The 22,691-nt window shown below is 43.3% G+C and overlaps 1 pseudogene; it reads right to left on the bottom strand.

Moving 5' to 3' along the window:
- Nucleotides 1–309: 309 nt before the first annotated feature.
- The window catches only part of LOC133344057 (angiopoietin-4-like), a 29,397-nt pseudogene continuing 7,015 nt past the window's right edge, over nucleotides 310–22,691 (bottom strand).

Raw genomic sequence — 22,691 nt, 5'->3', positions numbered from 1 at the left:
TATATCAGTCAAGTCGTTAAAACCTGCGAGGCATATGGTAAAAATGTAAGATTTTTTAATATATATAAAGCGTCACATTGCGACTTAAAATGTACAAAGTGACAACAGCAATTTACCAAAATCGAGGAATGCACTTAAAATATATATATATAGCATTTGTGGCAGGGTGTTGTCTGGGTTTGATTCCCGACTTGGGCACCTTTGGAGTGTCTGTTTAGTTTATTGTCCTTCCCCCACACGTCTGATTATCACAGTTGGCGACGTAGGGTACGAAAAGCAGTTCAACATAATACATGCATGTTGTCCCTCTGTTCTGCATGTGATTCCTATGGGTTCTCCATTTTTTTCGCACATCTAAAAAAAAAAAATCCTACAATGTAACTGGCGTTGGTCAAACGTAACAATGCTGAAAACTTAACTGCAAATTACTAAATTTGGATACCACATTGCAACACCAGAGTGGCAGCCAAGGAATTAAACGTACCTGTGAGGGCGCCCTCTGAAGAGATGGAGCGATAAAATCAGCTAGTGTGTAGGTGTTAGATAGATTTTTACATATATAATATATCGATATAAAACGGCCGTTTGGGAAGTCCTTTATCCAGCAGTGGATTTACCATCGCTGATTAAGATGAATAAGCATGAGCCTGAGTATTTTGGTACCGTGAGCAACTTTGTTATAATTATCCTTATTCATTTTGTAGTTTATGAATTTATCATGAAACGTAATCTAACCTTTATTACATTCAAATAAAAAAAAGTGTTCTTAAATTGTTCTTAACGTAACCCAGGTCATCCTTGCAAAAGAATAAATTGTGTTTCATGTGTATCAAAAGCTTTATTTTTCCTGGGAAAATAAAGGGTGGACCATTATAACACACATCGTTATATACAAACACACACAATTAACCGATTATTTAAGGAATGCAGTTGGCCATGTGGCCCACGTGGGATCAATAGTCTATGGGACGAATCATCATTGAGGTGCGCGAGAGGGAGTAGCTCCCTCCTCTCCAGTAGTGCCACTTGATCCCATTCAAACGCCGGCTTCTTCTCCCAGAGGTGTAGTGGAGCCCATTGAGGTTAGAAGGACCACACGCATCAAACCACCAACCTGGGGAGCCAGAAGATTAACGATTCTGTCAGCAGGAACACAGAAGAACACACAGGAACACATGGGAGATGTGCAAAGGACGGGAGCAAATGTCCCAATGTGAGTGATGGCAGTTTAGTTTGATGGTTCAATGACACACCCTACAGATGTGAACTATTGCGTTGGCGACTTACTATCTTAATAAAGCGATTTGAAACGAATTTATGAATCTGTTTATTAATTCGAAGGCCAGATAGCTCCAGCGGTCAAGCGAGCAACTCGCAATCAGTAAGTTGAGTTAAAGTCCTGGTCGAGGATTGACTAGCCCATTATCCCGCTGTGGTGAATAAAAACGATGACTACTTTGTTGGAGAGTCAACAGCTGTTGTCCTCTGGCTAGACTGGCACCTGCCATAGGAACGTGTGGCATTCCCTAGAGTGGCTCAGGACTCATCTTCTTGGTTCTTTCAGTAAGTCACGTAGAAGGGAAGTAATCAAATAATAAAAATAAAACATAATAAAATAATTCTCACGACGTTTCGGCCACAACGCAAGCAGCCAGTCCTCAGGTGAAGACGGCTGCTTGCGTTGTGGCCGAAACGTCGTGAGAATTATTTTATTATGTTTTTTATTATTTTATTACTTCCCTTCTACGTGACTTACCGAAAGAACCAAGAAGATGAATCCCTGCAGTCACGAAAGCTTTAAATCGAAATTTGGCTCAGGACTGTAAACAGTGGATGTGCACCGCTTGCAATGATGATTTTAGCAGAACATGGCTTCTTCGGCTTATCGACTTTGCTTTATCAAACTTTTGCGCGTGAAAAAATGCGTACGCGCTTGTAATTTTATTGTGACAAGGCACGTTCGTTTTTGCCTCGGGACACTAACGGAACACATCAGAGAGGGACATCGATGAAGGAGATGGAGCGATTAAATCAGCTCACGTGTGAGTGCTAGTGGATCGTTACGTGGCACGATCGAGAGAGATGGCAGTCGCTTTGGGAGGTCTTCATCAGCAGTGGATTGATGATGATGACCGTATTTATACATTTAACTCACGACGCAGAATTTGACATTCTTCATTAATATAATCACCCAAGATAGTCCTTAGCGCTCGTGACGTCACTCCACATCGATCAGCCCCCCTCATTAATATTCATGAACAGATGACGTCCTCCAAATGGACACCCCCCCCCCCCCCATTATTATTACCTACTATAATGAGCCAAGAACGTCTGTGTGCATCGCTGGTGACGTCACTACACGTCGACCAGCCCCCCTCGTTAATAATCATAAAAGGTGACGTCTTCCAAATGGACCCCCCCCCAATTAATAATTATTAATGGATGACGTCACTTCACATGGGGGGGGGGGCGTCAACTCACAACCCTCACGACAAAGGCAGAACCTTCACGTCATCACGCGATCTCAGCTATTGAGACATCGAAGTAAAAAGGACGTCATGATGAACAAGGGATTATAATTCTAGATTTGAAGCTTTCGTGACTGCAAGGATTCATATTCTTAGGTTTTTTCGGTAAAATCACGTAGATAAAAATTTAAAATTAATAAAAGTAAAAAAAAATATTATAAATATTTTATTTTAAATTAATAAAAGGAAAATAAAAAAATAAAAACACTATTATAAAATAGTTTATTCTTATTTAACTTTTATTAATTTAAATTTTATTTTTTTATCTACGTGACTTTACCGAAAAAACCTAAGAATATAAGAGATTATAACCTTAAAATGAAAAAGGTCTGTGTCACCGCGCCCTTAAAAATTGCACACGAATGGATGCAATGAATATATCACTTCTTGGTCTGCCTTTCACTTGCAAGTTTCAGATTTACTGCAACACACCCGTCCTTGGACGGGCAAAAGGCTAGTTGCAAATAATTCCGATTATTGTCTTCTTAATCTAATTTTTAATTACCATATGAAACATGTTGATAGCATTTTTCTAACTTGAAGCTGAAACAACAACCCACGCTTGTTCAGTAATTGCACATAATGGGGTTTGGAACAGTTACCTCAAATGCCAAATACTTTGGGATAATTTTAAGCGGCATTATCTACTTATCGCCCCAACCACGGCGATGTAATTACGTCTGTAGCTAAATCTTCGTAATCACTTTCTTATGGGTGTTTTTCTTATTTAAGTCCTTTGCATACCATTTACTTTCTTAATATACGCCCATTTCCAAATGGTCATTCGTGGGGATAATTAAATAAAAGCAAAAAAAATCCTTTCAAAATGTATTTTGTATACATGTTATGATTATTATTAGTCACCGATCATCTACTATTACCAAATTCAATAGCAAATAGTAAAAGTGTAATGATTTGCCTCTCTTGTGATTCAACGGAACGTTACAATTCAGGGCCACAAATCACTTCAAAAATCAATTCTTATTTTTACTTTACATTGTAATGAATGCAGTGGCCTCGAGTTGCTCAGTGGGGGGTTATGTGTAACCATTACATACGACATTAGAATTGAAACACATGCAATGCGATGAGCTTCAGAATCAATGTGAATATATTGATGATTTAAAACAACTCACAGTGATTTCTTACTCAAATGAGCATTGAGGCAATGCTTCGTCTACAGCATACGGCCCTGAGCCAGTTGTAGAAATTTCACATTCTTATGATGGGGTAGAGTCCAGGATTTGAACTCTCAACCTTCGATTGCGAGCCGCTCGCTCAATCACCAAGTCACGGGGCCTGGTAGCTCAGCAGTGCTGGAGAATCAATGCACCATGAACATCCCTTGTAAATAGCATGATATCCACATGTTGCATTGTTTTCCCATTACGCTGTATTTGCTGTCGTTTTTGTTCCCTTCCCAGGCTGGCTGAGTAGAGACAGAAAGAGATATTGTGTGTGGGGAATTGATAGTGTCGTGTATCCTGTAGATACATACACACATTATACGTGGCATCTGGCTGCCAGAAAGAATGATGACCAACTGTTATTGGAACCGAATACAAATAACCAGCCTCGGGACAAGGAACTCAAGTCAACCCATACTTTGACTTTTTGTTCGGCGATGAATATAAACAACTGCAAAAATAAATCACGAGCTTGTATCCACGTAAATACGTAATTTCGCCCATTTTGAAATGCAGTAAAACCATTGGTTACACACACACAAAACATTGGAATATATTCGTCTGTGAGCATTTTCAATTTAAATTATAAACAGGCACTTCCTTTTTAAATCCTTTATATTAAGTTCACTTGCTTGCTTGCTTGCGCGCTTACGACCGTGCAAATCTTTCGGTCGTTTTTTAACCCACTTCCCGTGATCCAATCGAGCTGACAATTTGCACACAGACTCGTTGTGCGTCACAATTTATCTTCGTTAAAAAAAATCCTAAATTTTACACTTTTTAGGAAAATGTTTTTATATTTAATTACCAATTGCTTAATGGTGGCAGGCAATCATCTGACCCATAGGTGGCAGCCATCTCAAGCCAGAGGACGAGAGGACTCTAGCCGCCACGCACATAAAGGATTTATAGTGAAAAACTTTGTTTTTACGGGTTAATTTTTTGTCAAGGCATTATTTGTCAGGCTTCACAATGCTGGTCAGCACGGGTTGGTAAACGTGGGCAGCCCGTACGGGATGCTGCACAGGCGCAGCATCAAAGCACCATCTGCCTTGAAGCAAAAGCTGAAGGCCTTCATTCTATTCATAACAAAACCAATTAGCTCAAGGCCTTCATCGTATTCATAACAAAACCAATTAGCTCAAGGCCTGCCTCTCCAGGCTTGGTGCAAGAGGAACTTTGAGTCCTGGCTTTGCGCCTCAAGAGGTCCCGAACATTGCATCCCATTCGCAAAGTGTGCGTTATTATTATTATGTTGATGCACGGACCTCTGCTGACGACGTATACCCAACAGCAGCCTGCGACACCTGTTTTATGCGTGCTGGTCACTAATCAACAAACCATTCAGGTTGTTTTACTCCGCTTAGCTTCTGGGAGTATGCCCCCGCCATCTAAAGCACTACGTTTGTATCACTGTACATTCAATTACGTAAAGCACCTTGAGATAAGGCACTCTATAAACGTAACTAATGATGATATTTGGTCAAAAGTGGCAACCTTCATATCTACAATAAGATGCAGCGTTGGGGTCATGCCACACAAAACTGGTGATTTTTCAATCGTCACACTTATACATGATTTACTGTTCATTTCTCAGCCACGTAGTCTCAATTTCATCATTCAAAACATTTATTGAGTATATTTACATGCTGTGCATTGCTCATATAAGCCGCTCGCCTAAGGTATTTGCGCAGTGTCCATCCTTCTCACAGGCAATACACGAACCTGCACTCGTACGAGTGCACTGAGAGAGCCACAGGGCTCTCCCTGGTACCCATGTCAGCTGTGTCCAACAACTTTAATGTGAACTCGATGGAAACACTCTTAGTGTTTCCATCTCAGCTGATACGGGCACTCCACCTCGCTAACGGTAAAGGTGCAGATCTGCAATTGCATGATCGCGCCATTGCCTGCAGAGGGGCATCTACTAGGTGGAGGTCAGGACAGTTCGTCTAGAGGGTAATTTTGGCCTACTCTTCCGTGCTTGCCAGACGTCTTGAAGAAGTGGCAGTACCCACACTTTACTCAACCACGCGTGACCTGCCAATAAACTAATTGCGGTGCACCCATGTACGCCGCTGGGTGGACAAAGGAGGGGCGATTTTAGAAAAGTGCCCCTATTGTTTCAGCGGCAACGCGAGGACATCGACTCGAACCGGCAAACCTCCAGGTAGCGAGTCCAGTGTGCGAACCACGACGCCACCCCAGCGGCGTCGCGAATGGCCATGGAGTCAAACCCATTCACTCGCACCTCCTGTGCTCATCTGCGCACATCTGCAGGGGCAGTTGTCGTTGTCCACGTCCCTGGTGCTGAAGTCGATGCCCCCCTCGACGAGGCTGCTGTGCTTGCCTGCCGTGCCAGAGTAGCCCTTGACAAGGAGCCTCAACAGGGAGAAATCGGGGGAGAAACACAGCACACCGTGAATTGGGAACGGTAAAGGCAAAGTGACTGGGAGATGTCCCAATGGATAATTTGCATGATTCGAGTAATTTTTCTTTTGTGCAAAGAGTGGCGGTGCTAGCCCGAAGCAGAAATTATTTTTTGGAAGCCCCCTCTTCATGAATTAAATGCCAGTGAGGTAGAAGAGATATCGACGAGAGAGATGGCGTGAGATGAAAGAAGAGCGCTTCAGACAAGGTCGAGTTGAGAGAGCTCATCGTTTTAGAAATAGGCGAATTAATAATGTTTATTATCTTCCGTTCATGAAGATTTCCATTTGAGGTGATATTTTATCGCACGTGTTTTTAAGGATGTTGGCGTCCCTTCAGCTGCGTGTGCCCCTGAAGATTGTATCGGTTTGCTTATTCCGAGGGCCGCTGAGTGCACAGATGAAACACATTGAAGCCTGAGAAAAAATATCAGCACTCTTGTTTTTTTTTATCTGGCGACACAAAAAAAATTCTGCTCATTTAGGCACACACACACCGCACACCGGATGCCACATATTGATTGTTGCGATACGTTTTCTTTGCCATAAAGAATTGTACTAGCCTATTCTCCTGATCACGTGATGCTACGAAATATAAGACGCAGTATATCCCAAACGTGTCCCCCGGTGTCAATGAAGTTATTCTGATCAAATTCTCTCTCTCTTTCTCTCTCTCGCACACATAAACCTAACAGATCATAAAACATTTGACGTAAAATATAGCGAAATAAAATACATCTAACAATAATAGTCCAGAGAATACAGTAATAGGGCAGAGGAAGAAGGCGCGCAAGAGAATGATGAAGGATAAGCACATTATAAGTTAAAATAAAAACAAGCTTCATGCTGAAACAACAGTAGAAAGAGCAATGTTTATTCTATGATATCGTGTAAAATGAATGTTCGTGTAAATACAATTTAATTACGCACTATTTACTGTATCAAGGAGATAAAGCTACACTTTACTTGTCTTAAAACGGCAATAAACGCGGTCTTGGACCCACTCTTTGTCGGCTTGCAAAGTCCCGCCACAGGCTCATGATGTGGCATTCAAACGACAAAACCGACATCACGTGGCGGAGGGGTAAAGTGTATTACTTTGCAGATGAAAAAGGCGGCGTCAAGAAACATCCGCGTTTGTTGCAGGGTCGCCTTAGCGTTAGCAAACGGGGACCAACTCCCACGATTTGAGCTTGATAGGGACACCGCTTATTAGGAGTCTGCACAAAAAAACCTACGAACTCCGTCTGAATGCGATTGCATAATTATGTTTCCCTTTTTGATTGGAAACAGACCACTCGGCTGAAGATTGCTGCTGCGGAGTATACAACTGCTCTATAGCGCTCGGATTCCACCACTCCTTCGCCGGCTACATGTCCGACTTTCCACTCCAATGCGCTGGAATCGGATAGCTTCCGAAACATCGGACATCGTGCAACGCGCGGCATAACCGGTAGACACATCGCAAGGGCTTAACAGCACAACCGTGAAAACCCGCGCAAGCAGTATGCTGGCTCTGGTTTGTTTGTTTGACCTTCTATCGGCAGCACGAATCTGGCTGTCGCCTGATGATGCCGGTTGTAATTACTGGCGAAACGTCGCACTCGAATTGTAAATGCTGTGCGTTTACTCTCCAACACACCGGTGTGCTGTGATGGTAACGAATTGCCACGTTTTGTTTACGCGACAAACCTTACTAATTGGCTGTATCGGGCGGTGGCGGGTTTTAACGACACATTTATATATGTGCGCGGCCTAACCCAAAAACCTCTATTATTGACCTCGTAAAGCATTGGTCATCGCTATACATTCATAACACTCGAAATCATAGGTTGTTAACGGTGTAATATTAGATGGGAACTTCTTCTTGGTTCTTTCGGTAAAGTCACGTAGAAGGGAAATAATAAAATAAAAAATATTAAACATAATAAAATAATACAATTCTCACGACGTTTCGGCCACAACGCAAGCAGCCGTCCTCAGGTGAAGAACAGGTCTGTCGGAAAGACAGCGTCCGAATGACGCTGTCTTTCCGGTTGCTTGCGTTGTGGCCGAAACGTCGTGAGAATTGTATTTTATTATGTTTTATTTTTATTATTTTATTATGTTTTATTTTATTATTTTATTATTTCCCTTCTACGTGACTTTACCGAAAGAACCAAGAAGATGAATCCCTGCAGAATCGAAATTTTATAATGTTTTATTTTATTATGTTTTATTTTTATTATTTTATTATTTCCCTTCTACGTGACTTTACCGAAAGAACCAAGAAGATGAATCCCTGCAGAATCGAAATTTTATAATGTTTTATTTTATTATGTTTTATTTTTATTATTTTATTATTTCCCTTCTACGTGACTTTACCGAAAGAACCAAGAAGATGAATCCCTGCAGAATCGAAATTTTATAATGTTTTATTTTATTATGTTTTATTTTTATTATTTTATTATTTCCCTTCTACGTGACTTTACCGAAAGAACCAAGAAGATGAATCCCTGCAGAATCGAAATTTTATAATGTTTTATTTTATTATGTTTTATTTTTATTATTTTATTATTTCCCTTCTACGTGACTTTACCGAAAGAACCAAGAAGATGAATCCCTGCAGAATCGAAATTTTATAATGTTTTATTTTATTATGTTTTATTTTTATTATTTTATTATTTCCCTTCTACGTGACTTTACCGAAAGAACCAAGAAGATGAATCCCTGCAGTCACGAAAGCTTTAAATCGAAATTTAGATGGGAACAGTTTCAAGGATCTGACAACAAATAAAAGCCAAAGGCTCACTGCTGCAACAGACGAAGCAGAGAAGTCGACGTTTCTTCGCGAGGGCGATATTTGGGGCGCTAAGGTGGTGAGTGGTGGGCAGGGGCGCAGTGTTTCTCGGGTGCTCTGAACACCCAGGCGCTTCTCAAAGGCCCTTTCCACACAAGGCTGCAATTGATATGGAGCCCACGTGTGGACACACCGAAGCAGTCACGTGGTGAGCTCACGTTCGTTCTTCGCTAAGCAGAAAAAAATGAACGGGCTTGGCTTGTTTCATGAATTTGCCCTTAAAGTTATTCGTCGTAGTAGTTCTGCGACTTGCTAAGATAGTGCAGCACAAAATTACCGGGTGTTTGTATGAGTGAAAAAAATGCGCTAACATCAACGCGAAAACAATTTGCTTACGCAAGCTTGATTGTAGAGCTGTGTTTCATTCTACTACTGTGCTGTGCTGTACAGCTATGCCCATGCTCTTTCAGGTTTGTACCCTGCGGTTTACGGCACGATGTCCGGCGTTTCGCTCCGCTATGCCGGTGAACTTCTTTATCCAGCTCCAGAAGAACCCACAGACACACACCAGGGAGCTGTATTCAATTCGGTATTTTTCGCAGTTTGAAAATGCCGCAAATTTAATTAATTGCATTTACACCTTTTGACAACTGTATTTAGTCGAACTTTACATCCAGCAAATATGTATTTATACTGGAGGAATCCGATGAGCTAAAACGCTCTTTTTCACAGATGTCCAATAGTTCTCACAGATGTCCAGAATTTGTTTTATCCATAGGCCTACTTTCTACAAGTAGTATTATTCAGTGGGTCTGATTGACCTGTGATTCTTCCCACGGTCTATGGATTGGCCTCTCACGATCTGTGATTTTGTGGAGAGGATGAGAAAGAATTTGCTCAGTTGGACATCTGTAGAAAATAGCTTCATAACTCCAGTCTAAACAGAGATTCTGATTCAGTGGTGTCCTTGGATAACATCAATGGATATCGCTGATATAGAAGGCGCATGTACAATGCATCCTGAAACTTGATTTATCGACGAAGGAAAGTGACCTATAAAAAAAACACAACGCTCACTCGTGCAATTTGCACTTGCAGAAGCACTCAGCAGCATCGGTAGGAGCTAAGCTACCAGCTATGGCAATTGCCCCCTTTCACGCATTACCGACAGACTGTGTGTGTCTGCCATGGGCGGGCATATGGGCTCTTGGCAGCCCCGTACATTGTGAGGGTCCCGGTGCCCGTCAGGGTCAGTGGTCGTAAATGCTCCCAGATGTGCAAACATTTGTTTTGGCAGCTCTGAGTAAGGGCAGATATGCAATCCTCCTAGCAGTGCCCGTCTGCGCTAACCAGCAAACACAGAACTGCTCCCAAGACGTAAACACAAATGGGGATTCGCGTATGCTCCAGATTTTAAGACGCACTTTTTGTCCCCCTGTATTTTAATGGTAAAATGTTGAGGTGCGTATGATTATAATCCGGTAATCTGCGTGTGCATGTTGTGTGTGCGTGTGTGGGGGGGGGGTAGTGTAGCGGTTAGCGCTACGCTGCGCTACAAACCCGGCGACCCGAATTCGATTCCCGCTCACGGCCAACACCCAGTGACGATTATTTGAACCGGTCCTGGGCCTCCCCTAGGTCGACTCAGCCTCAAATGAGTACCTGGTGCGATGTGTAAATATCGCCACTCGGGAGACAAAGGCGGCCGGGCGTGGTGTTGGCCCACCCACCCCCTCGTGTGCCGTGCCAGCTTTCAAAGGTACTCGCTAACAGTACTTGCCCCAACAGTCTGTTCAGGCTATACGGGGGATCTTTGTCTTTCTTGTGTGCGTATGTAACCAAGATCGGCATCTGTGGAGGAGGCTCGTGACGTACACTCCTGGGCAGTTGGAGGCAGTCACCCTCCAACAACAACGGAGGGCAAGAGGAGCGATGCTCACAACAACGAGCGGAGCGCTGGGTGGATAAAATACAGCGAGTTGGCACAGTAGGGGTTACAGCTGGTGCATCTGCCAGTCATCTCAGTCAGCCAACCTATGGCACCTGGGTCTGTCCCGTGGCCTCCTGTCAGCGAGCCTTCGACACTTCACGTAGCCTCTAAGTGCACCTGGCCTGGCACAGGCGCCGTGGTGACATCACCATGACTTAGTGGTGAATAGCTGTATGGGTATTGGTGTGTGACCAGATTTGTATAACTGTATTGAAGCGAGGAAAAAAAAACGTTCGGTTGAGTCTTACTTTCTGGAGCGCCCTATAATCTTGACAAAACAGTATTTTAGTATTTTAGACTTGACCAATGAGACCGTCATTCCAAAAGTGTTGCTGTGTTAGCTATCGCTTGTGGTGTGTTTGCTGTAAAATACTACTGTAGTTTAATTTTACTATGTTACAAAGGCGTAGAATATGAGCTGGCAGCATACGGAGATAGAAAAACATGAATCTAGGACACTCTTTAAATGAGATTGTCCTTTGTCTTCAATTATAATCTCGTACAATCTCCAATATATCTCCCATATAATTGTATCGGCTTTTTTATCTTTAAACAGTCAATTATTGGTAGATCACACACATTGTAAGACAACCAAACCCAATGTATTGCAAGGTGGCCAGGAGATGATATCACAGCAAATGCAGTAAATCCAACCTCTGATTGTTTTCTCCTTCTATGTGCCAGCTTTATATGGATACTCTAGTTTCCTCCCACACGAAGCTTTGCGCTTATTGATTTGCGAACATCCTAATGCAAGACCCTCCAAAGAAATCGTCTTCAGATTCAGTGAGGCCTTCTTGAAGAAACAAATTACATTGTTAATATTACGTGAAAAATATAACATTTCATAAATTACAGCTCTTTATCATTACACTGCTAGATAATGGCTGTACCATGAATTCTAGATTTGAAATTTTCGTGACCGCAAGGATTCATACTCTTTGGTTTTTTCGGTAAAGTCACGTAAGTAAAAAATTTTAATAAATTAAATCACGACGTTTCGGAGGCAACACAAGCTTCCGTCTTCCGGTGGAACCCACGCAGCAAAATTACTGTATCAAGTGAAGAGAGCTCTAAGAGACACGAGAATATATAGAGGTTAAGGTGGGGGGGAGGAGCCAGGATGGGCCGTGGGGGGTGGGCTTGCGAGCTGTGAAAGCAATTTGGCCAGACTTCAACCACGTTGGTGAGTGTGAGTTGGTAAAGGTGGTGGGGTCAAGCAATGGATTTGGCTGCACTGTCCTCTCCGGCTCACAACACATCCTACACCTGTCTTTTGCACATGGTGTGGGTCGCCCATCCAAACGCTTATCCAGGCTCAAACCTACTTAGCTTCCAAGATCTGATGAGATCTCTTGGGTGCATTGTGGGCGATTCGGTCACGGGATTTGTGCATAGCCACCTGTAGTTCTGTCTCTCGCCGGCGAGCTGGAAGTCGCTGTAGTGAGCATATGCAGAATGTCCTTTCCAGTCCCACAGGATGATCCTCAGCTGGCTCCGTTTGTTGCTGCTTAGTTGGTGAATCAGCTCGTTGCCCAGCCAGTGCTCGCCAGACGGCAGCCCAAAGCCCTTTGGGCCCGCGGTTAGCAACACAGAGCACAGAGCAGTTTGAAACAGCGGTTAGGAACGAGAGTCTAAAATTGGATCACTACTCATTTAGCGTAAATCATAAGTGTGAAATGCATTCACGTGCAAAAATAAACTGAACCAGTCAAACAGTTAGAACGCGCATTGTGGGATAAAGAGTGGGTACTCCTACGTCTTCCAAGAAGTCTTGCCAGCATGGAAGAGTAGGCCAAATACCATAGAGATGGACCCTTTCGTGAAAGCCGAGCAGTCTTGTGAGCAAGCCGTTAAACAAATACTCCAAATAGAGTGTGCACTTGTTATAATATTTAAATACTGTATTTCACGGTTGGTTTGCTGTTATGTCATTATCATCATCTGTATTTCAGAAACGTTAACCAGGAATTAAGAAACAGGAATTCACCCAGGCAGTAATCGGTATTTGTGGGGCACATTACACAGCAACAAAGTTACAGAATACTGATAAAGAAAATATCATTACAGTAATGATTTGAAAAAAAAATCATTTCTCTTATCCAGTTCCAGAGAGCCTCAATTTGTGAAGAAGCTTTGAGCACGTGGAGCAAAATATCCGACATCATGCCAAACAACACGGAGTACACCGTGAAAACACTCAGGCGAGCTGTATAAAGCAATTCTGAACACCGAAGCAGCAGTAGTAAATATGAAGGAGGCGCATTGCCTGAAATGTCACCCATTGTATATAATATATATTTGTTCCTAAAAGCGGTGCTTTTGATGAACGTGTTGAGTGTGTATGCAGACAGTAGAACCCTTTACTCATCTGCCTTACTGCCACTACTTATCGCTATGATTTCAGCAATTTTTTTGTCGTTGTGTAGAGGTGGCGATATTTATTGTAACAAAAGCTAAATCTAAAAATATATATACTTTTACAGCAGCTGTGAATTGGGGCCCGTGGATAAAACATTAATACATTATGTATTCAGTCGTATGACAGTAGCGGATAATTATGGTGGTGGAAATAGTCTTGTTAACAGTGTGCGCATCTATATTACTGCCAACTGCTGTGGTGAAAATATATATTCGGGGTATGATCGAGAGGATAGTTAGGAGGAGTATCATACACAGTGCAACTTCATCACTAATACACTATGCATCATACTGCTCCTAATCCACCTACTGCTCCTAACCCTGAGAGACGGGGTGAGGAGCATTGTGATGCATAGTACAGCTTCATCACTGCTGCACGAACGTAATCACGGATCACAATCGATCTTGTGGCCAACATTCTTAACGCCACCCTTTGGGTCCATCCATTCCATAGCCTCTCCTTGTCAAAATAAATCCCAAAAAGCCACCACATACATAGCCACTGACCCAAGCGCTTGTAAAGGTCAAAGCCAAAGAAACCAAAAATTACAGTTGCAGGAGTCGCTCCAACATAATTAAAATAGACCTCTGTCATCCTGGTACAGCACATATAAATGGTTGGGCACAAAATCATTTTTATTCAATGTCAGTTAAGCTCATTTGATTTACTGAGAAGGAGCTGTATTAGCCACAGTAATTATCGCTTTAAATATAATTGATGGTTCAAAAAGGGGCCATCTCAGGTCACATTTCTCCGTCATAATTGCTGGGAAGAAGAAAAAAAATAATCACTAAACTGAAACAAATGAGCCATTTAAGAACAAAACTCAAGGCAGGCGTTTGATTAAATTTTTTGAAGAGTTTTGTGACCGGTTGCGAATTGCGTAGGCATCTTCTCTTCTAAACGATATCCTCTCACCAATTTGTACTCTTGCCACGAGCGGTGGAAGTCTACCGACCCATCTTGCCGGCGTTGAATCACAGTCCACCCCCCGCCACTCGTGTCCATGTCGCAGTACACCTGAGAGACACGTGGTAAGGTAAGGGAGATGCTCACAAGTAACAACAGCCCGACGACAGAACAACAATCATCGAGTTAGCCGGCCAATAAGAATGATGAGGTCGTTAATCCATGAAAGCCTTCGTTGACGTTTTTTTCAGAGTTTTGGTCACAAATACGTTTTTGACACGTTGAGAAGACTGGAGTGCCAGAACATAGACCCATTCATATGAGATAGGTTCAAGAATACATTGCTCCACTTCTGTCGCCTGACTACCTATAAGTCCAAGCGTATAATGCCTGTTCATTCCAAACAGTTTCCCAGTCAAGTACTAACCAGGCTGAAGCATGATTAGCTTCCAAGATCAGGTTGATTTGGCCCTAGGCATCTTGAGGAATCTCTTCAGGGTGAGAACGTGGATTGCAACAGCATAGCAATACATAACTACGATTTTGCCTTGGTAAACATTAAATTGGAACCATTAGCTATATTTAGACTCACTGATATCATCAAAGCAAATGCTTATATAGCTTACATCATAATTGCATTTACATGAATCCAAATCGTAATACATCGAATGCACAAACGTATGATTTTATTCTAAGCAGGACAATCACACTGGATGATAATCTAGTAATGAGATCAGGAGGAGCATCATTGTTTGCCCTGATATAGAACGCGTTGGTTGCATTTAAAAAGCAAATGCAATCATTTCAGCCGTGTGGTCCCTGTGTGGTGTGGCATGGTCAGCCATAATCCTTGCAGCTTACGCATATAAATTGCGCGTATTTATATGTATTTATGCAGGTGAAATCTGCACTGAAATTTGTTTTGCGCACGTTCGTTTGCTTACAATAGAACCACGTTGCCACCACATAACGAGGGAATTTGGCTCCCGTCGGATTCGCTCTGAAACTATTGTTAGACGGGCCCTGCATTGTACAGTGGCCAGCTTTTGTGCTTTGGGAAGCTTTGTGCAATCCACATCGGCGAAAACGCAAACACCGGGTGAACACTCCCGCCGACAGCGCGCTGCTAAGTAACTCTCCACTGGTCAGTGCTTTAGTTTCTGGTAAGAGGGATGAAAGTAATATATATACAGGGTTGATTTGAAGCTTTCGTGAATGCAGGAATCCATACTCTTTGGTTATTTCGGTAATGTCACGTAGGTAGATAAATAAAATACTAAATAATAAATCACGACGTTTCGATCGCAACACCAGCGGTCGTCCCCAGGCAGTTCCACTGCTGGATTATTATTTTCCGCCTGAGGACGACCGCTTATGTTGCGATCGAAACGTCGTGAAAAATAATTTTTTATTTTATTTTTCTACCTACGTGACGTTACCGAAAGAACCAGAGTGTATACAGGGTGCTTCAAAAAAATGTTAACACTTCTGAGAATTTGCAACAACACCACAAGAAATGTGCCTCCGGGCTCTGGAGACTACCTGCAGAAGATTCCAGGCACGTGTTGACAATGATGGCGAACAAGTGGAGACTGACTTTTTGAAGCTATTAACATGACATTTGTCACGGTGTATTGTCCGTCCTTTTTCCATCAAAAACGATAGTCCCTCATAAGTGTAAAACAAAAATTGAAGCACCCTGTATAGGAGTCAAAGAGGAAATCATGCTCCACCAGTCTGTTCCATTCGTTAACGTGGATGCGGTTACGATGAATCCCTTCGTGTGGAAATGGGCCGTGCTAATTACCTGAGTGTACAATTGCCCCCCGTGACAGAGATGTCTTTTAGAAACGGGTTAGGAACACGTAATTTCCTGTTCCAGATTTTTTTCATTTTTATATTATTATTCAAGACATTATTTTTTTTGGTCTTCTCACAAACCTTCACAGGACGGCTGGCGTTGGCCACCCGGATGGTGTACACTCCGCTGACCGTGCCTCCCGAGCGTAGAATCTCTCCGCAATCACCGGCCCGGAGCTCGTTGCCTGCCGAAGTACGGTGACCTCGTTAGACGGACACGAGATGACAGGCACCGACAATGCAACACGTGATCTGCGAAACAGCCGAATAAGAAATGGCATGCTGGCACGTAATATCGCCAAACATAGATTACACATTAGTCTTCATGTAGGTGCTTTCAATAGCAGTTAGATTGAATGATTTATTAAATGTTGTTATAAGACTTTAAAAAAACTGTTCAAGTAATTTCCTGAGCATTGAGGTGGTGCTCATCTGCTCTTTCCAGCCCTGAGCAAGTGGTGGAAATTTCACGTCCCTGCGGTGGCGGGCGAGTCTATCCGTAGAACAACCCCTGTTGACTTCCCCACGGAAAGGGTTCCTATTTTATTGACCCCAGCGGGATGATGGGCTGCGGTAACTCCCAACCAGGATTTGAACTCGCAACCTTCCAATTGCGAGTTGCACGCTTTACCCTCACCATCTGGCTGATTAGCTCTCTGCTGATGTATATAAATTAACGATGGGGTGTTTTTTTCATAGTGACACATGAAATAAAAGTCTTTTTCAAGTTAGATTTTACTAAAAGATGAGTTAAATCTTTAACGTGCTGCATATAATTTCACACGTGCTAAATCATAGGTTTTACTTTAACATTCCCAGCTTATATGAATACAAAATTTGATTATTATCGTACACATGTGTTTCACTGAAAATCTGTGAAAGAAAATACATTGACTGAACAAGGCACTATAAACAACATTTAACATGTCTCGGACACTTTCAAATGTAACAAACTCAAAATAACTTAGAGGCCTATTTTATTTTGCTCATGGGAACCCTACGATTCACTTGCGTGAGAATTGTGTTCATTTATAAACTGCTTTCCTTTGGAATTATGATTATTTAACATGCAGCAAATACATTTTGTTTAATGTCAGCAAAATCCAAGGCACACAAGCACTCGAATTCACTTTCATGCCATCTGCTTAGCCATTTATTTTAGGCTTTTGAAATCCTTCCAATAACGCATAAGACACGGAGAGCATTTAGCATGGTCATTAACGGGAGTTGTTTTGTTTTAATACGGAACAGATGCAGCAGTCCCACCTGACGTGTGAGTTGCTGGCTGTACCTTTTCACTGCAAAGGGCAAAAGAAACCGGCAAAAGTTGTAACCCAATTATCCCTTCGCCTGTCCAATCACTTTACAACCCAGCTGTACAGAAAGGCAGCTGTACAAAAAAACACTGCCTAATTGTGCTCCTTCCCTTTTCTGGAAGCTTACGCAGAAGCATATTCATTTATTTGTGTTCTCCCAGCATGCTGCCAATATCAGGTTAGGCTATAGCACTGCATTTGTGAATTAAAAGTTATTATATCTGATTTGTGTAAAACGTTCACATTTTACAGAAGGTTAGGGAACTGCCAAATATGAATAATTGCTAGATTTCCTGAGAGCATCTAAACATGCTGATGTTGCTATTTTTCCATGCACGTACACATGTCTTAATTGTCAGAAATACTGTGTAATTATTTTAGAGTAGACGATTGCTTCATAACTGACATATTTGGACGTGTATTATTTACTAATGTAGCTATAGTATCTGCCTTACACGCCAATAACTTTAAAAGGCGTTTTTTAAATTGTAAAATTATTGCTTTCTAGAAAGGCACATACGTTTATCACGTAGGCTTTCGCGATCAATATTATCCAAAATAAAAAAAAAAATTATTATATCACGTAAATATAAATGTGTTGTTAACTCGCCACTACCCGACACACCCAATTAGTAAGGTTTTATCACGTAAACAAAACGTGCCAATTAGTTACTACTTGAGGCAAATCGCCTGATGAAGCTTGTTGTAATCACCGGCAAAACGTCGTGCTCAAATTGTAAATGTTGTGGCTTTACTCTCCTACACACCGTTGTGCTGAAGTAGTAACCAATTGGCATGTTTTGTTAACGTTCCAAACTTTACTAATTGGCTGTGTCGGGTTAATAACACATTTATGTTTACGCCATCGAGACCTAAACAACCTCCATTATAAAGGCACAGAACTGAGCGTGGCATTTAACCCAAGGAGGGCTCCCTCTATAAAGAGGCCACGTCAGGCGACTGGGCCGGTGAGACATTAAACAGCCCGACATCCACAAACAAGGCACCCTAAAGAAATTCACTGTTCTCGGTCACCTGAAACCCCCCTTGCTGGTGGGGTGACAGGCTGGGCCAAGAGTCATCGTAAATTCCAATCTATAATACGCAAGTGTGAGTGTGTGTGTGTTGCAACACACACATACTCACATCTGTTTACATATGTATTTTGCTGCATTCGTCGTATAGATAGATAGCTTATATAACACATCTTCAGTGCCAGTACACTAAGCCATTGAATACAAATACTGTGAAGATGGCGTGTTGGTCAGTGGAAGAATTTTTTGTAGTCAATCAAAATGTTCTTGCTTGTAATTTTTCATTTTCGATGTGAAAAAAACGTCCAATGTTCGTGCGTGAGTTAAGCTGACGATGTGCTCTGAAAGCAAAATGTGACGCCCGTGGCTCTACTGTGAGCAACAACATCATGCACATTGCGAGGACCACACTCTGTTCCCTTGCAAGATGATCTTCAGGTTGCCAGCATAGTCACATAAATAACGATTCGCGCGAAAACAAGGGAAGAACATGGCACGGGAAGAACCCAGCAAAACGCGAGAAGAAACGGGAGCACGTGCCTATGGCTTTGCTCACCAGGACAGCAGACAGTGCACACATTGCTGCTGTGTTTTCAATATCAAATACGCTCGTCCGTTACAATTGCATTGGTTGTCGCTGCTGTGCTGCAGAACTCCCCGTTGTATCTGTGGGTTTTACCGGCTGCTGTTTGGCACGATGTCTGACATTTCACTTCCACGCGCCGGCGTGCGCTTCTACTTATTCTTCTTCAGGAAGAAGCTCCCAGCACTTTGAGCGCAATGTCAGACAACCTTGCCCAAACAACACACGTGGGCACAAGCCGAAACCCCTTCGGAGAGCCAAAAACGGCGCCTTCTGGACAACGCAATAAAACCCAGGAATAGCATTGCAGGAGAGTAATGCGCTCGCACGGCCACGCACGGGCACAGCCCACGATCAAAGGCTCAAGCTCGCTGCGCGCTCCTTATGCAAGCGAATGTAAACGGGAGGACCTCCGCTCTCGACGAGGAGGCGGAGGAGCGCCTGTGCCACGCTGACGCCACGCTCCAGCTGCGCGTGCTGCCGCAGCAGTCGTCCGTGGCCGGCGCCCGCTTCGTCCAGCCGGCGCGCCAGCTCCGCCAGGCGGGCGCCCTGCCCCGAGAGGAGCCCCTGCAGGCGACGCCGCTCCTGGTGCGCGCCGGCCAGCCGGCCCTCCTGCCTCCGCTCCAGGGTCGCCGCTGCCGCGTCCAGCTCGCTGCGGAGGAAGCAAGGATTCATTTTCTTGGGGTTTTTTCGGTAAAGTCACGTAGGTAAAAATTTAAATTAATAAAAGTAAAATTAAATAAAAATCACGACGTTTCGGAGGCAACACAAGCTTCCGTCTTCAGGTGGAACCGCCACAGCCACGCTTTTACTTGATGCAGCAAGCGTGCTGTGGCGGTTCCACCTGAAGACAGAAGCTTGTGTTGCCTCTGAAACTTCGTGATTTTTATTTTATTTAAATTTTATTTGACTTTTATTAATTTTAATTTTTACCTACGTGACTTTACCGCAAAAAACCTAAGAATATGAATCCTTGCAGTCACGAAACTTCAAATCTAGAAGGAAGCATGGAGCAAAGTCTCTCGCCGCAAGCCACCAACTCGAAGGTCTTCAACCGTGGCCTCTGCGTCAGAGTCAGCGGTAGTTCTCAACCGGGGGGTGGCGGTGGGGTGTGTGACATTACATCATACATGAGAGTCGTTAGTGAATAATTATGCATGAATATGCAAATATAAATAACTACAATGGATACAATATTTACGATGGTTTCTCGTACATTCACTTCTCAGAACCATATTAGGTCAGTCTACTCGTTCGAAACAGAATTCAACAAGGGGTACAGTAGCCACACAAGGTTGAGAACCACTGTCATAATGTACACGTACATTTATGCATGTTGAACTTCTTTCGCACCGTACATAGCAACCCGTGCTAATAGGAGGTGCGGGGGGAAGGACCACAAACTAAAAACAAAAAGCAGTTCGAAAGAAATTAGCTCCAGTCTAGATTTGAAAGTGCATAGCGCCAGTGCCTTCATAATATCGGAAAGGCCATTGTCAATCCACTGCTGGATGAGGGTCCTCTGCATAGCCTCTCAGACCATGAGAGATGTTTGGCCATCGACGACTTCACCATACTGATTGCCGCGGGTCGTGAAGAAGGACGACACGTCACTTGCGACTGATGTTATCCGTGGCCGAGAATCGAACTTGGGTTCCAGATTCGCAGCGGAGTGCGCTGACCAATAGCCCAGCTGTCAGCCCTATCGAAAGGCTGTTCACGTCCTTTGCCAAATACACGCTTACAAGGTTGAACAATTTGTTACCGCAAATACTGTTGGCGAGTACCTTTAATGAGCAGCGTGCTGCAGTGTTGGGCTAATTAGGGCAGCAGCGATGCACCATTTGCAAGCACTCATTGGGGCTGAGTTTCCCGAGTGGGATCCAGCCCAAGCTCAGGTATTATATAAATACATTTCAGGTATATTGCTGCTCGATATCACTGGGAATCATATTCAGCCTGATGGCATAATACACGGAGACGTGTTCATAAATACCTCACTGAAATAATGAATTGGGAGAAATTACGGAGAAAAGAGCGTTTTATCTGAAAGCATCTACACATTTCCAACCAATAATGCACCCACGAAATCTGTAAGAAAAACGTTTCCTCTGCAAGATATGGAGCCATGGATTTCACATAATAAGTCACCTGTTGATAGGAAAGTAAGTGGGCTATTTAAAAACCAGCGAGATATGTATATATGGATCACCATGTAGGTAGTGTGAAAACCATCACACCACCACGCCCCTTGAAAAATGCACCGTCATCGAATTTCAATCTCTGTCATACACATTCATGTAAACAAATACATAAATACGTACAAACGCATTCACATACTCTGTCCAATCCGTTCCGTGTTGTGCATTATTCACGGTTATTTGTGTATTTTACCTATTCCTGCGCTGTAATCTGTCGAGATCGTGTGCTTGCTGGCCGAGCGCTCTTTCCACTTGCTGAGTGACAAGCGAGTTTTCCAAGAGCCGCTCCTGCAGCCTTGAAGCGTGGCTCGAGACCTGCGACGCATGACACAACGAGCCAGCGACTGACGCCCTCGCCAACGGGGTGACCAAAAGCGTAATTTGTGAGCTATCTACCACACCTCCGACGTGCACGGTTGGCTACGCACGGTGTGAAAGAAGTTCAGCATACATACATCATACATACATCAGTGTCGATTACTGTCAGAACCTATCCTAGGCAATGAACGTTTGGACCAGTGGACAGAAGCAGATGCATTGTTTATTGACCCATGTTTACGATACAGGGAAGTGGAATGGTGTCTGTGTTGACCCCATGACCTCTTGAACCACACACATACCCCAACTTAAGGGAGCCCAGCAATCCATCACGAGTTATCTACAATCTAAACCACTAGCGGTCGCCTTTGATTATCAAGCAGCGCATTCTCAATAACTTGTTTTTATTTCACTCACGGCATGCGTTGGGGCACATTCGCAGAATTCTGATTCTCGATTGATACCCAGTAAAAGGAGTTTAAGTAAACAGAAGGTTATAGTGATTTTTTTTTAAACAAAATTCTTTAACTACCCCTTTATTTAATGCATGCCCCGGTCTAAAGATCAGCACACTGGATTTACAATCCAGAGGTCACTGGTACTGCAATCCAGAGGTCACTGGTACTGCAATCCAGAGGTCACTGGTACTGCAATCCAGAGGTCACTGGCTCGATCTCCTGACGTGGCAGTTGAAACTCGAGGGAAATCTCTTAAATTCCACTCCCCACCTTTAATCATCTCCCAGAAGTACGAATGACTAGTTAAGTGGTGGGGTAAAGCGTCGATACTTTCCACCTCTTCCGAGACGTCTGACCCAGCGCGGAAGACGAGGCCAAAATACCCTGTGCGTGGCTATCTAGAGAGCTCCCCATAGTGGGAGCCCTTCTGCCAGCAGTGGCGTGAGCCAGGCAATTGCATGGCGTCCCCTTTACCTCTTCATTAAATCCACTGTCGAATGAAAGTATTCTCACGCCACATCTCTCATGCTGGCCCTGTGACTACACATCACTATGCTGGTCAGTGCGGGACAGTGGCGTAGTAGCTACATTATCAACTCAGGGGGTGCGACAATCGTCCAGGTGGAGCCCCACTATTTGATTTGTCTCGTACGGTCGATTCTGGGCTATACAGGCAG

This window comes from Lethenteron reissneri, chromosome 19 (assembly GCF_015708825.2).
Source record: "Lethenteron reissneri isolate LAM-NWPU_2019-01 chromosome 19, ASM1570882v1, whole genome shotgun sequence".
Lineage (NCBI taxonomy): Eukaryota > Metazoa > Chordata > Hyperoartia > Petromyzontiformes > Petromyzontidae > Lethenteron > Lethenteron reissneri.
The sequence above is the reverse complement of the archived record's forward strand: the minus strand, read 5'-3'. Positions and strand labels throughout refer to the sequence as shown.